The sequence below is a fragment of the Herpailurus yagouaroundi genome, unplaced genomic scaffold (genome assembly GCF_014898765.1).
Source record: "Herpailurus yagouaroundi ecotype Mexico unplaced genomic scaffold, PumYag 139, whole genome shotgun sequence".
NCBI classification, from domain to species: Eukaryota; Metazoa; Chordata; class Mammalia; order Carnivora; family Felidae; genus Herpailurus; species Herpailurus yagouaroundi.
Window position 1 is genome coordinate 32,432,586 of NW_024412394.1, and position 16,504 is coordinate 32,449,089.

At 37.1% G+C, this 16,504-nt stretch overlaps 1 protein-coding gene across 2 annotated transcripts in view; it reads left to right on the forward strand.

The window, feature by feature from the left end:
* Positions 1-16,504, forward strand: part of SMAP1 (small ArfGAP 1) — a 204,069-nt gene that overhangs the window by 1,141 nt on the left and 186,424 nt on the right. The gene's annotated exons all lie outside the window — the stretch shown is intronic.

Consider the following 16,504-nt stretch of genomic DNA (forward strand, 5'->3'; position numbering starts at 1 on the left):
ATTTTTAGCCTATATGTTTGGGTTTGGCGATCTGATTTATATTTAATGTCTTCTAAGTAATCTCATGAGAAAAAGGTTTCAGATTTTTAAAAAGAAACCTGTCATGTGTTCAGGAAAAGATCTTGCTTATTTGTAAATTGGTTTATTTGGTGAGAAATAGGTAGTTCTCCAAAGCAGAAGTCAGACTTTGAGAATGTCATTTAAGATTTCTGTTATTTGACTTAGACTTTTCTGAAGCTTTACTGTTCTTACTCAATATTGTGTAAATGCACGTTTCAGTGGGCTGATAATGTTTGATTAGACTAAGCCACATGGCATCAGGAAGTCACTTCACTACCATACTATCATAACAGGTACTGGATCACTGGAAGGTCATGTGGGAATACTGTAACTGACCATGTGTTGAAGCACTTTTCATATAGTACCTTGACTCACCCAAGCTGATATTTATTCTGTGTAACTTTTCAGGTGATGAATTAAAAATGCCTGATTATTGTAGTAAAACTTGTTTACCTCATATTGATTATGTGTGTGGATTTTTGGGGAATACTCTTTTGTATTGAGGCTCAATTACTCATCACTGCACTAGTAAAACGCTGAAAAATGGGGCCTTTAAAAGGCCAGAAAAAGAAATGAGCTGCATTTTGGGTAATAAGTTACATGCTTAAAAAGAGATCCTAGTATATTTTAAAATCTATTCATTAAATATTAAATAGTAACAGTTTTAGTAAGTACCTTCATTAGGTATAGAAATAATTGAAAAATAATGTTTGTTTAAATTTTTGTCCCCCAAAAAGTACTTTATAAAATCAGGTATTCACTAATGCTTCCCAAAATAATTTATAGGTTTTTAAAAAGCCATTATGTGCCACATGGTAACATTTCCATTTCCATCTTTTGAAGTAAGGAGAGGAGAATCATGTACTTTTAAAATTAGGGCAAAAATTTTATTTTAATCTGAGGAAAAGGGAGCATTAGTTTTGCTTGCTATTTGTATTGCCACTGAGGTCCATAGATATATATTGCATGAATGTTTTATTTTGGTTTTGTTTGGTCTTCTGTTTCTGGGTTTGTTTTTGAGAAATGGAGAAGGTTGGAGAGAAGAGAATAGTATCAAGAGTTTGAGGATGCAATGTGAAGGGCATGAATTCCAGTCATGATTTAGAAAGACCATTACTCTTTCCATGTTGTTACTAAATCTTGAATGATACTAAATTGATCTTCTAAAAATTTATTTTATTTTAAATGTTTATTTATTTATGAGAGAGACAGACAGAGTGTGAGCGGGGGAGGGGCAGAGAGGGAGGGAGACAGAATCGAAGCAGACTCCAGGCTCTGAGCTGTCAGCACAGAGCCCGAAGGGGAGCTTGAACTCAGGAACCGTGAGATCATGACCTGAGCCAAAGTCAGACGCTTAACCGACTGAGCCACCCAGGCGCCCCAACTTCTAAAATTTTTTTTAATGTTTATTCATTTTTGAGGGAGAGAGATAGACAGAGTGAGACAGAGCGTGAGCAGTGGAGGGGCAGAGAGAGAGAGAGAGACACACACAACTGAAAGCGGGCTGCAGGCTGTCAGCACAGAGCCTGACACGGGGCTTGAACTCACGAACTGTGAGGTCATGACCTGAGTGGAGTTGGAGACTTATCCGACAGAGCCACCCAGACACCTCTTAAATTGATCTTCTGAATTATTTCACTGTTTTATCTTGATCTTCCAGGAAAAAAATCACAGTTAAGTTTAATTAGTTTAATTAGATTTGATCTCATAGTTGTATTACTTGAAAAATTTGACATGATTGGACCACTGATATAATTAAATATATTTTGTACAAGTTTTGAGTCTTTGGTATGGTTGAACCCCATTAAAGAGCTCTTTAGTAGGGTTCTTTGCTTGTTAAATGATTTTGGATTCATTATTATACATGCCAGACAACATAGTAAATGCAGATAGTGAAATTCTGGTTAAGTGTATTTAAAAAAAAAATTTTTTTTTTTTAACGTTTATTTATTTTTTGGGGACAGAGAGAGACAGAGCATGAACGGGGGAGGGGCAGAGAGAGAGGGAGACACAGAATCAGAAACAGGCTCCAGGCTCTGAGCCATCAGCCCAGAGCCTGATGCGGGGCTCGAACTCACAGACCGCGAGATCGTGACCTGGCTGAAGTCAGACGCTTAACCGACTGCGCCACCCAGGCGCCCCATAAGTGTATTTTTAAAAGATATGCTAAGGGTCTTATTCTACACCTTAGCTATTATACAGAGTTCCATACTGTATGTGTATATATATATATATATATATGTGTGTGTGTGTGTGTGTGTGTGTGTGTGTATGTATGTATATATATATATATATATATATATAAATGTTTTCCTCACTAATAAACTACATCAAGCTTTTCATGTATTTTGAAGCTATTTCCTAGTTAACTCAGTTTTCTTTCAAAAAATACTTCCTCCACTGCTCTTTGAGAACAAGTACCAAAGACTAAAGTGTAGGGCTAAAGATTACCCCATTCTGTTGACTTGTAATAGTTGGCAGAGTTATATCAATTGGATTTTGACATTTTCTTATTGAGTCACCAGTGTGTTTCCTGAGTTGACATTATTTAAGAAGTAAGGAGGGAGAGAAGGATGGCATAGGTGCCAGTTTCCTGCTCTTGATTCTACACTTACTAGATCTGTTGAGCAACTAGAAAAAAAAAACCAGGCAGATGGGGCTGGACTTCCTCTCCCTGGCCTCGTTGGTGACTCTCTGGGAGTTTTAATACAGTTCTATTGGTTATTAGTTGGTGGCGATTTATGGAGCAGTGAGGATTTAGAGCCTCTTGCCAATCTAAAGTTTAGTTTTTAGTATTAGTTTCATCCACGGTTAGTACTAGTTTTGATTCTGAACGTGTATCAATTGGCATGAATATGTTGCCTCTTGCCCAGTAAGTTTTGGGGTAGTAAGAAACAAGCTTTTTTGAACACTTAGAGATTGTTTTGTTTCATCTGTCTGGTATTAAGAGGTTAAGTTCCTTGCCCAGATCAAGCACTTATTTCTTCATTCCACAGATCGTGACTTGAGGGGACACTGCTAAACACTGTATCGGATTATGGAGCTAAAATATTTGTGAGACCTAAGGAGACCTAAGGAGTTTGTTCAGAGAGGACTGCATTTTTGCAAATGAGTAATTCCAAAACAGTGTACTAAGTGTTATAATAGTGGTTATAAGAGGTGCCTCCCTCTCTACTTATTTTGGGCTGCCGTCCCATCTCATGTGACTTTTGGTTGTCTTCATGGTTCCTAGAATGCTGCCTCAAGGCCCTTGCACATGCTGTTCTTTCTGCCTGTGAAGTTCTCTAACAGTTTTTTGCTTGATCAGTTTTACACATCATCCCCTTTCTGCTTAAATGTTTCTTGAAGGGAAGTGCTTCTCTCTGATTTTCTGTATTAGATTAGACTTTCCTTTATACGTGTAAGACACATCCTGAATGTTTTATTACACTTAAGTACAGTTGTAATTAAACATTATTTGGGTATTTATTGGGTAATCTATATCCCTGTTGGATTATAGCTATAAGAGAGAAGAGACCTTGTTTATCTTGTTTAGGCTTGTATCCCCTGCCCTCTACACAATGGGTGACATGTGGTAGGTCTAGTGTAACTCAACAAGTATCTTTTGAATGAATGAATGTGAATGAGTACAGAGCCAAGGGCAGGCAGCAGGGTATGTGGAAATAGTTCACATATAGGCGGAGTGACCCTGTTGGAAAATATTTACAGGAGTCTTGTTTGAGCTAGGTTCAGAAGATGGAGTGGGATTTTAGCAGATGGAGAAGGAATTAAAGGAGACAGCTGCACACACAAGGTGCATAAGAGGTATTTAAAATAACATAAGAGGTTTCCATGTGGACTTTTTTGGGTAAGCTTTCTTTAAGCATGGTCAGATTTGATGGTGGCGGGTCAGGAAGAACTGAAATGGTGAGAGATTCCAGGCATGTCACTTAATTATCACAGTAGTCCAAGCAAGAGTGTAAGGACCTGAACTCACTTAATGTTGGGGTATAGGGCAGGAAACAGAACAGCTGTAGCTATTTTAAGGAATAGGGTGTTTACATTGGAGAGGCTGAAGGAGCAAAAATTGGGAACCACTACTGGACTTCTGGCTTCAAGGCTACACACTATTACCACTGCTACTGTTACCACCACTGCCATGGCTTCTCACCCGTGGAGCTGGTGAGCCAGCGGATGAGGGAATAAGACTGTGGTTACTGCAACCCTTCAATGTCTTGTTAGACATTTTTTCACTTGCCCTTACTATAGGAAGATGGTCTTTGCTGAACTTGTGCCTTCCACGTGCAAATAACTGGCAGACTAATGTCCAACACTTTGCCTTCAAGGGAGTCTTCTAGCTTTCTAACCTTTTCAAAAAGTAGAAACATGAAGTGAAGGTTGTGAGACCCAGTCCAAGAGTCTACTACAGGCAGTGAGGATGGAGAACATTTTTCATTAAGTGTGTAATGTTTAAGAGTTCTTATGTAAACTTATTTTAAAGTAATTCATATTAAAAAGTAAAATTCACTTGAGAAACTGATGTTTATAATGATGTTGATGCTTATAGGATAAATTCATACAAACAAAATCTTTGATTGTAATTCACCTAAAGAGACCTGCAAATCTGAAAGTTCCCTCAAAATGCTAACCTTCAGGTTTGATTGGTCCGTTGTTGTCATAATTCTGCTGATCTTGAGATTTTCTCTGATGATTATGTGTAGAGCCTGGTGTCAGAGCCAGGATAGAAACCACTGGTCTCTCTCTGACTCATCAGAGCACAAGCAGGGAAGGAGCAGAGAGAGATGGAGACACAGAATCAGAAACAGGCTCCAGGCTCTGAGCTGTCAGCACAGAGCCTGATGCGGTCTCCAACTTGGAACTGCGAGATCATGACCTGAGCCGAAGTTGGACGTTTAACCGACTGAGCCACCCAGGTGCCCCTATCTTGGCGTTTTAAACCACAGAAACAACTTGATGGACTTGAAAGAGCACTGACCTGGATTAAGTTAGTAAAGCTAGGTTTGAGTCCAGCTTTTGCCTCTTGACTTACTTGGTGACCAGTTGTCCCTGTTCTCATTGAACCTTACTACAAAGATTTATTTCAGCTCTGATGTGATCTGTGTTCTTTTTTGAAACCTATGTTTCATATCACTTCTAAGTCAGTATTTACTATTGTTGATTTCAAAAAAATTGTTTTTTTTTAAATTAATTAATAATTTAATTTTGGGTCTTACAGAACTTTGGATCTTGATCAAACCTGTATACTTTTAAAGCTTTTCACTGATGATTTAGGTCTTTCTGAGCCAATTACCTGGTATTATCTTTAATTATCTCAAGCTGTATCATATAACCCACAGGAATATTCCTCACAGATTGAGGAATCCTTTTGTTTGGAACTTTTTCCCTAATGCTTTCATGGATTAGAGTAAGATCAAAGAAACTATCACCCGTTCTAGTCATCTACTACAGCCATACTTTAGGACTGTATAGCCATACATAACCATACATTTAGTCATACATAGTACCATATGGAAATGATTTAAAAAATTTCACTAAAAAGAGCTTAGAGGCACGTGGGTAGCTCAGTTGATTGAGTGTCTGACTCTTGATTTCAGCTCCGGTCATGATTCCAGGGTGGTGGGATTGAGCCCCACATTGGGCTCTGTGCTGCTGGAAATATGTACTAATTTCATGCTCGTGTCCATTTTGAGTGGTAAATATGAGGACTTTGAGAGTCTAAAGGGCAGAGAATTATAAGCCTTCCAGTAATTCTCCATTCTCTGTGCATCCTCCCCTTTCCCCCAACAATTTTTCTTTTTTTTGCCTCCATTTCACAAGAGATCCAGGTGATTGCTTTTACGAGTGATTGATGATAGACTTTCATATGTCTATCACTGATCTTTTGTAAAGAGTGCATTTCAAGGACCAATGATCAGCTAAACCCAAATCTTAAAAAGAAAATAAAGGGAATTTAAAACTTCTCTGGGAAATTATATTTAGGATAACTTTATCTTCCAATACAGGAACATTCATTAAAAATTATGGTTTAGTCTAGATGTTTTTTAATTGATGTATTTCTACTCTTGAAAGCTGCTTTTAATGTAGGGTGGTGATGGTGCATCGTGCCAAAAAACTAGCAGAAGTATGATTTTTGAAGTGAAATGATCATCACTAGTATATTAATTTCCTAATGCTGCTATCAAAAATTATCACAAACCTAGTGGCTTAAACAACACAAATTATCATCTTACAGTTCTGGAGGTTAGAATCCAAAATGAGTCTTCTTGAGCTAAGATCAAATGTGTTCCTTTTGAGGCACTAGGGGAGAATCTGTTTCCTTATCTTTTCTAGCTTCTGGAAGTCACCTGTGATGTTTGCCTCATGGCCCCTTCTGCCATCTTCAGTGTGTCATCTTCAGATCTCTTTCTGCCTTTTTGTGTTTGCATCAATACATCTTCTCTGGCTTTTGTAAGGACCCTTATGATTACATTGGGTTTATCTGGATAATCTAGGATAATACTATCTCAGTGTCCTTAACTTAAACACACCTGCAAAGTCTGCTAGGCATTATGATAATTTATAAGGAGCAAATAAAATACAGTCTAAAGTTTGTCATATTATTAGCCAAAAGAATGCCCCATAAGTACTTTTAGCTCCAAGGAGCTGTACAACTTTTTGATTCTGTGACATTGGAATTTTTTGTTGTGAGACCTGTGGCTCACTTCCTAAGACTTGAAAATCATTGTTTGGGGGAAATCCCTGATTTTAATGGCTTCCTATTGTGCCAAAATGAGTTATTGCTCTATTAATATGCCCTTTATAAACAAAGAGGGGTTTTCTCAAGTTTGTCTTCTCTTTTTTTTTTTTAATGTTTTTATTTATTTTTGAGACAGAGAGAGACAGATTATGAACAGGGGAGGGGCAGAGAGAGAGAGGGAGACACAGAATCTGAAGCAGGCTCCAGGCTCTGAGCTGTCAGCACAGAGCCCGACGTGGGGCTCGAACTCACGGAGTGTGAGATCATGACCTGGGCCAAAGTCGGACGCCCAACCGACTGAGCCACCCAGGCGCCCCTATGTCTTCTCTTAATAATTCTTTTGTTTTTGACCTCAGGAGAGTGATCCTTTTACTGAGATTAGCTTGCTCCAATCTAGGGTTCATGATAGTAGGATATATATTTGAATAGCTAAATCAGAACAAAACTGATGGCAAACAGTGGAGCATGAACTTGATCAGGAGCCTTCACCACTACACCATATCTTTGTCAAAAACCAAAACACTGCACACGGGGTAAAACAAAGCAGAAAGATGAGTTTATTATAAGGCTTTTTACCTGCAAGTCAGGAAACTCAAGGCTGTGGGAGCAGTGAGTTCGGAGTTGCTCACGGACTAAGGGATTTTTATGGGATAAATACAGAAGTTACTTGGTTGCCTAGTGGTCTTGTTTCTTATTTGGATTTGGGTAGCTTGGTTAGGAACAAGGAAGTTCATAGATGGCCTGAACAGACTTGGTGTTTGATGATTGGCTGGTGTCCTTTACTTATTTCTGAGAGAAGAGCTGTAAGTTTCTGTAAGATTAGGTTAAGTTTCCTTTATGCATTGGTGTTGACTGTGTCCAATTTGTCCTTGACATAAGTGACTTCATTTTGGTTTGGTTCTACACCTTCTAGACTTAAGAGTATGAAATCATATCTTATATAGATAAAATTTAAAATCAGATTTGACTGGGCTTTAAAACCCCTTAATAGTTTATATGATTTTTATGTCTTCAACTGTGTATAATTATTCTTATGGAAACAAGAATTTCATTACTTCAAAATAATTGGGCTTCATTAAAGAAAAGAAACAAAGGAAAGTTTCTGCATTTCAAACTGTTCTACTTAAAGTTAAATATTGTCCCTAGTGGTGAATGGCCATAGGTGAATACTCAGGTTATTTCTCCTTGACAGCATTCCTTTTTATAATTTTAATATTAAATTTGTGTAATCTTAATAAATGTTGATATATTTATTAATAGAGCTATATATGATGACTATTATATGATAATAATGTATATGAAGCATTTATAGAGTTTGATATATAGTAGGTAGTCAATAAATGTTGCATTTGTATCTTAAGTCTTGTATAAGACCTATAAACATTTTTGTTTTCTTTCTTCCTCCAATTATTTTATTATTATTATTTTTTTAATGTAAGTATTTTTTTTCTTTTTTCTAAGTGTTTTAGTTCTGGTTTAGTTAACATACAGTGTTATGTTAGTTTCAAGTGTACAGTGTAGTGATTCAGTAATTCTGTACATTACTTGGTGTTCACCATGATAAAGGTATTCTTTAATTTCCATCACCTATTTTCACCCTCCTGTAACCATCAGTTTGTTCTCTATAGTTAAGTGACTGTTTCTTAGTTCTTTTTCCATTTGCTTGTTTGTTTTGTTTCTTAAATTCCACACATGAGTGAAATCATATGCTGTTTTTCTTTCTCTGACTTATTTCCCTTAGCATTATAGCATGTATAGCATACATCTAGCTCCTCCAATTACTTTTTAAGAGAATTGTTCAGGGTTTCAGATGTAAGAAAACTCCTTCCTCCTCCATATTTTCCCTAAGTTTTATTGTTGTGAAATTTTTCTGAATTTTGTGTTTTGTTTTTTTTTTTAACTTAGAAGTTGTAATTGACTATGAGGGTTAACTTTTGGTTGTAATTATTGTAGGAAGTAAAAACAAACAAACAGCTATCCAAATATTTGATAGAGACACATTCTGTTCTTTGTAATGTGGTTTCCTTTTCTATTTGCATTAAATTGTTATTTTTTACAAGCAAAGGTTACTAGTCTCTTGTTGTAATTACTCTCTCCATATTGTGAGATTACAAATGATTTTTTTCATTGTGGAAATTTTGCTAAGCTATTGTGCAGAAGCAGCTTCCCTTCTATTGTTTATTTACTGAAAATTAGTTGTTACTTGGGATTTGTTTTTTAGCAGGGACAATGATTTTACTTCCGTAGATGAGACAAGGCTATCAGGTGACTGCCTTCTTTTTTGGCCTTTTATCACTTGTCCCAAATTTATGGCAATTATACTTTGACTGGTTTTAACTTAGTTGGTAAAATATGCCTGTAAACAACAGGAAACAATAGTTTTTGCCTAAAATAAATGTTTGTCTAGCTTTCAAAAAAATAGTTGAGGGGACTTCCAGTTTCTAGTCTGGCTTTAAGACTGGAAGGAGCTTCAAGTCTCCACTCCATCCTAACAAGTAAAAAGCTCAGCAAACTGCAAAATCAGCATCTCTTCTTAGATCTTAAGTGAAGTCACAGGGCAAACTGCTGTCCCCAAAATAGGAGAGACAGGCGAATATAGAGAATCACAATTCAATTATAACTCTGTGGAAACCAGTACTGAGGTAGGAAAACTATTGACAAATTGCTGGAGGCCTACTGTGGACAAATATGAGTCAGAAACTCCAGGAGGACACAGTTATGGGTAAGGTCCCACACTTTGGTGAGTTTTACCACCAGGAGCTCAACACAGTGAATATGGGATAAAAACCTATGCTTCTGGCAGGGGAAGGAGAAAAGGAACCATCTTGAAATACACCAGAGCATTCTGTTCTTACTTAGCAAGGTCTGCCTTCTGGAGAAACTGTTTAACTAGAGCTTAACCGACTTGGGGAAGGGAAATATCTAACTCCAGCCACCTGTAGCCTTTCTCAGGAGAGAAGGGAAATGCCAGTTTCAGTCTACTCTAGCCATCCTGTCCCATGGGGGAAGGGGACAGCTGTGGTAGGGGGGCTGAGATTTGTGAAGCTCACAGTACAGACAGAGGCTCACTGAAAGAGTGAGATGTAATCATAGAACTATGGAATGCTTCCCACCACATTACTAAAACTGTCTACAGCAGTTAATTTTATCTAGCACATCATATCCAGCTGTCAAGAAAAAATTACAAGGCAGGGTGCCTGGATGGCTCAGTTGGTTGAGTGTCCGACTTTGGCCCAGGTCATGATCTCAAGGTTCATGAGTTTGAGCCCCATGTTGGGCTTTGTGCTGACAGCTCAGAGCCTGGAGCCTGCTTCAGATTCTGTGTCTCCCTCTTTGTGCCCCTCCCCAGCTTGTGCTCTGTCTCTTTATCTCTCAAAAATAAATAAAAACATGAAAAAAATAAAAAAAAATTACAAGGCGTACTAGGAGGCACAAAAAATAGTTGAGGTTCTTAAATTTCACAGTGAAATTGTTTCACATATCAGAAGTATGGTTACAGGCTACGAGCTCACCTTGTGACACCTAAATATAGTTGGAAAAACATGTAAAAATACTTTCATACATTAAATGAATGTGTAAAGCATATGTAAATGGCTAAAGTTACACTATGTTCAGTTTGAATAAACTTGTTCACATCAAATCTATTCCAACCTCTTCCAGTTTAAAAGGTTCTGAAGTTTTGTAGACGACAGTATCAGTCCCAAATAATACTGTTACCCAGAGCTAAGGGACAGATCTGTAAACTTTTGCTGCTCAACTGAACTATAATCTTTATAGTAGATCTCAAATACTCACATTCAAATTATTTTTAGAATTCACATGAAGTAAGGAGCATTATACTCATCAGTGACATTTCATATATGTATGTGTCCCTTGAAAATAGTTTACATGGAGGTTGTAATTACTCTTTATATTAAACCTTGGCTTAATATTTCTTTACCAAATCAATGATTTGAAAAAGTTGGGAGGGGGATCCTTCTAAGTTAAAAGAAACAAGAGATACAGCTAATCACAGTCTATGGTCCTCGAGAGGATGTTTTTGGAAAAAGATATTTACAAGAAAATTTTGTGGTGAAGCACTGTTGTGGGAAATAGAACACATTATTAGATGGCATTGAAAACTTATTGTTAATTTGGTAGGTGTGATAATATTGTGGTTATGGGGAGAAAATTTATATTTTTTAGAGATTCATACTGAAAAAGTTAGAGGTGGTATCTTGATGTCTGAAATTACTTTCCTGTACCTCAACATAAAAAATGAAAATATGGCTAAAATGGCAAAATCTTAACAATTGTTGAATCTGGGCAGTGGATATGTGGGTGTTTGCTGTGCTATTCTTGTTTTCTGTTCTCTGTTTGAAAATTTTTGATAATAAATATTAAAACAAGATTTTAGTTTTTAAGAAATAAACTCAAGGTACCAAATAAGTACATAAAAAATGTTCAGCTCTCCTTGGTTGCAGGTTTTTCTTTTTTTCCATTTGGAAGGATAGCACTAATTAACTAATCTTGACTGATAGTATGTTTCTAGATATTTATATAATTCTGTATCAAATGATATCAACATATATCAAGTATTCTGAACATGCTCAGAGTCTGCATAAACACACCAAGAGAATAAAAGAAGTTAAAAAAATCAAACTATGATTACAAAAACAGTGTGATTAAGGAATAATTACATAAACTTTTGGCTCTTCATGGTAGACCCTTAGTGATTTTAGGTTGCTGGTCAGAAAAAGGATTATCATGGAGCTGTTTTAGTGCTGTGTAGCTGTTAAAAAAGCATTTGAAAATGCAGTAGTGAATGCTCTAATTTTACTTCTCCATCATCCTGTTTTTTAAGAATATGTTAAAGAGAACTGCCACAAACCATCACAGTACACCAGAACTTCTAATGCTAATCACTATCTTGGATTTTATCCAGGGGTTACTTAAAGAAGTATTCATTTCACAGGTACTTTATGAACACCTATTATGTGTAAGGCACAACTGCTAATTGCTGTATTAATTGAAGCAGTGTAAGGTATGTGAATCCTTACAAGGCTTCTGTTTAGGACTTTCCATTGTAGGACATAAAAACAGAAGTAGAATCAGGTGCTTATGAAAGCCCAAGAAGGGGTAGAAAAGTAGGCTCCATGCTGATGGAGCCTCTAGGACTGACTCCCAGATCACAGCAGAACTGACCTTCCAGGGAACCATTAACTCAGAGCCTGTCACTGAACTGTTGAGTCTAAGAAAACACCAAATTAGCTGTAGCCCAGGGATTAGAAAGCTACATCTGCCTTACAATACCGGTAAACTGGTAAGTAGGTACTGGAATGTGGGGTCTGTCATCATCTGTGTCAAAATTGCTTCACACCCACGAAGTGGGAGACTAGACATTCTATGATCTTGTCTTCCTGCAGAAAATAGCTAAAAAGGGCAGGAGAGTAGTTACCGCACTTTTGCTTTCAAATATTGCATAAGTGCATCTAATTGATGGAAACGTTCTCAGTCAGAACTTTATAAAAGAATCTGAGAAATAGAGTTTTTTAGCTTTTCATCCTCTGAAACCAGGAAGGCACACCAGAAATAGGGTGGAATAGAGGTTGTGTGAGCAAATCAGCAATATCTACCATGGTTTCTGTCTTAGCTAGTTGCATCAGAATGAATAGAATGTATGTAGCTTGAGAAGGAAAGAACTAGAAAGTCCTCCAGCAGCCATTTATTTTTTCTTTGTCTTTGGCTCTGTCTCTGGGTCTATAACACATGATTCTTTTTGCCTGCTTCATTCTTTACTAACTGCTTTCCCTTATTCATATGCTTGCCTATACCTCATTAGTTCCTAAGTCTATATGACCTGTTATTTGGCTTCCTAGAGGTGGTTGTCTTTTTCTTTGGGTCATATACCATATTCCTGGGTGAGATGAACGGGCCCAGCCTGGGCCATGTGCCTACCTCTAATCATTGTAACATGGAGGTGATGTGGTTTGAAGTAGTGGGGTTCAGAGCTAATGGGCAAGAAAGAATTCTTGAGACATCTTTGGGAAAAGGTGGTTTTATTAAAGCATGGGGACAGGACCTATGGGCAGAAAGAGCAATACTGGGGTTGTGAGGAGTGACTGATTATACAAGATTTTCTATCCTGTGGACAGGAGGGTGATATTAGGGCTTTAGGAAATTGAGTCTATAGGTTTCTGGAGATGGCATTTTTTCTTTCAAATCATTAAGACAGTTGCAAACTGATGGAGACTCTGCCCTGCATGATCTTGATCTCTATCAGTTAACCATTTGTTTTTCCTTTTGTTCTTGGGCAGCCTGAGGAATGCCTGAGGAATGGGGGGTAGTGATTGTGGGGTGTTAGCTTGTGCTTTGCCCTCAGCTTGCCTTTTGCTTCCTCATCATTTCCCCCCTGAACAATTTTGACCCTTAAATCTCTAAGGTTGTTGAAGGCAGAAGGTCTCATGTTCTGTGTAGCTTCTTTCTGCTGAGTAGGGGTGTAGAGATGTCCCTACTTTTGGCTTGACATTGATCATCTGGGGAGTTTATATATATGAGTTACCAAAGGCAGAGGCAGCTGAATCCATTGTGGACAGTAAGTATCTCTGTGGGTGGTAAGGATCATCGATGTGAAATCATTGTAGTGATGGAGTCTTGGCACCAAGTAGAGACATTGAAAAAGCTAGCATACTAGGTAGGATTAATATGGCTATAAGGAATAAGTCCAACAGAGAGACCCCTAACAGTTGACCATAACCCCCCCTCCCCCCAAACCAGTAACTTAACCAATCATTTAAAGAGAGAGAAGGATTTTATAGAGCCTCAGTTTGGGTATCTGTATCTTTTAATAGGCCTGTGACATTTTTGTGATAATCTGGAGTATATATACATCACTCTCTTAATAATGGCATATGTACCACCTTGTGGTGCTGTTAAAACATCTAATGCCATTCTATTTTGTAGAACTGTTTCATGCATTTGAGTTTATTTTTGAGAGAGAGGGAGGGAGGGAAGGAACGTGTGTGTGCATGTGAATAGGGAAGGGACAGAGGCAGAGGGAGAGAGAGAATCTTAAGCAGGCTCCATGCCCAGGTTGGAGCCCGATGCAGGGCTTGATCTAATGGCTGTGAGATCATGACCTGAGCCGAAATCAAGAGTCAGATGCTTAACCGACTGAGTGACCCAATTGCCCCTGCATTTATTTTAGTGTTTAATAATGTAATGCTGTTTTGAGAGTCATTTGAGGCCTTAATTGTGTAACAGGTGTTATTAGCCATCATATAGACTCTGTCTATATGATGTAAACGTCAGATAATTAATAGGAGGCACTTTTATAGAAACAAAAGAAAAATATACATTAATGGTTAGAGCAAATTATAAACCCAGTGTTTGAGTCTCGAATGCTGCCCATGAAAAGATTTTTGGGTGTCAGGCTTGAAGGTTCCTCAGATGGAGTGGGAACAGGCAGCTGGAATCAGATGGGTTTTTCTGGTTTGTAATTCAAATGTATCTGGTGATCCTTTTGAAAGGCCCATTGTGAGAAGGAACTGTCAGTATAAATTGGGGAAAAAAGAATGAAAAAGTACTACCATCACTTTCCTTTGAAGAGAAATTTGAGGTCTTCCATAGGTTCACAGAACAAGAAGGGCTGTTAGTTTGCTTATTGGTTTCCTGTGAATGACTTACAGGTTTTATTCTAGATATATGAGCCTGTGAAGAGTGTCCCTCTAATGTTATTGCAGTGGGTATACATAATATGACCTGGTAGAGGCCTTTCCTTTTGGAGTAAATCCCCTGCTGTATTAGACTTTCAATCCTTTAAATAAACCATGTCTTCTGGGTTTTTATAGGGTGGGTTGCCAGTAGCTGTCACATTAGGTATAGGGAGGATATGGTTTACATATTCATTTAGAGATTTATGAATTAACCCACCCTCAAGTTAATAATTTAATAAAGAATTATAGTCTTTATTGATTGGTCTACAGTGAGAAAAGACATTTCATATACAGTTGTTGGGAATCCATCCCACTTTCCACTTATTCAAATAATCATATGCTGGTGGGGTCTTATTATTATCCCCACAGAATAACAAGCAAGAAGATTGTCAGTACATGAGCTGTTTCTCTGAAGTTTACCTCAAGTTGTCCAGCATCAGTTTTTAGAGCTTCTAGGAAAAAGCAGTTTTAGTTTTTAATGACTTTAAAAGTTAAGAGAATGGAAGAAGATTGGAAACCTTAGTTGGAGAGCTATAGCCAAATACTTGAGGAAACGAGAAGAATTTAGGTTATACTGTAGTTTATAATAAATAGTATTAAAATTTAGTATCTACAAAGATGTGTTATTGAAACATAGTTTTCCCCTATAATTACCCTCATTTCCAGAGATACCCAAATCAAGACTAATTTGTTTATAAAACAAGTCCAGTTTAATTGCTTAGATAAGCTCAGGAAGAATAGCGATTGACCATGTAGATCTTTTAAAATTTGTTTTGCTGCACCTTTTCATAAGGAATCTATATTGAACTTTAGTAGCCTATCTAGGCCAGAAGCCAAGCCAGATACTTGCCATCACACATGCCTACAGTACCTGTAGACTTGGGCAAATTTCTCTTCTTGAGGTCTCCCAAATATCCTGAGCTTCCTGCACTTGCCAGGAAGTGACATTCTTTACTCACCTGGGAACTCTGTAAGCAAGGTATTAGGCCAACATTTCCAAGGGGCTTTATGCTTCCATGTGTCATAAAGTCAGCTTCAGTTCCTTAAAGCTGTTTGGTCATATCCAAGTCTATGCATGTCTCTCAAAAATGACATTCCAGTCAAAGCCTAGGTAAAATAACCAATGTTTCCAATGGTGTCCTGTTGCAAGGAGAACAGATTCTTCTTGAACTTCTGCAAATGACTATGATTGCCATAGAAGAAAGAATACTCACTGAGAGTTTTCTGAATTTCAGGGGGCTTAGGTAGACAGAAAAGTTAAATGCTTCAGTTTGTTTACAAATGAATACTTTATCACATTTCTGTAAATCATAGATATTTTAAGAGAAAATGTCCTTAATCCAGAAGAGCAAACATTAGAGAACCAGCAGTGTTTCAGACAAGAGTCACAGAAGTTATAATCATCTTCAGTTCATTTAATTTCATGTTAGTAATTCTTGTTCAGTTTGAACACAGCTTTTAATTCTGGAAATTATTACCCATTTCAGTTTTATGATTTTAAAAATATAAAAAACCTGTATTTGTTCAAAAAAAGACCTTTTTATGAGTTTCCTTGAAGATGAAACTTATTTTGAAATGACAAATGATAATTGATAAGGAAATTCATTTATTTCTGTGACACAGAAAATTTCAGTAATCAAAATGTTAAGCGATGGTCTTACACCAGAACACATTAAAACTCAGGAATTTCATTTATGAATGTATGTATGTATGTATGTATGTATGTATCTATCTATCTATCTATCTATGTATCTATTTGTATAGTTATAGCATTTACCCAAGCAATACAACCTAGGGCTTATCATGATTTGTTTGATAGTTCTTTCCAAGTAACTTAACATACCAAATAAAAAGTCCTAATTGGTCAAAAAGATTTTATTTACAATTTAAATCTTGAGGAAATTTGTTGAAGAACCTGAGAAAGTTTAAAGCACATGCCTGAGTAGGATTATAGATCATTACCAAACTTTAAAAGTTCAAATTATTTAATCAAGTGACAATAAGAGATTCCAAA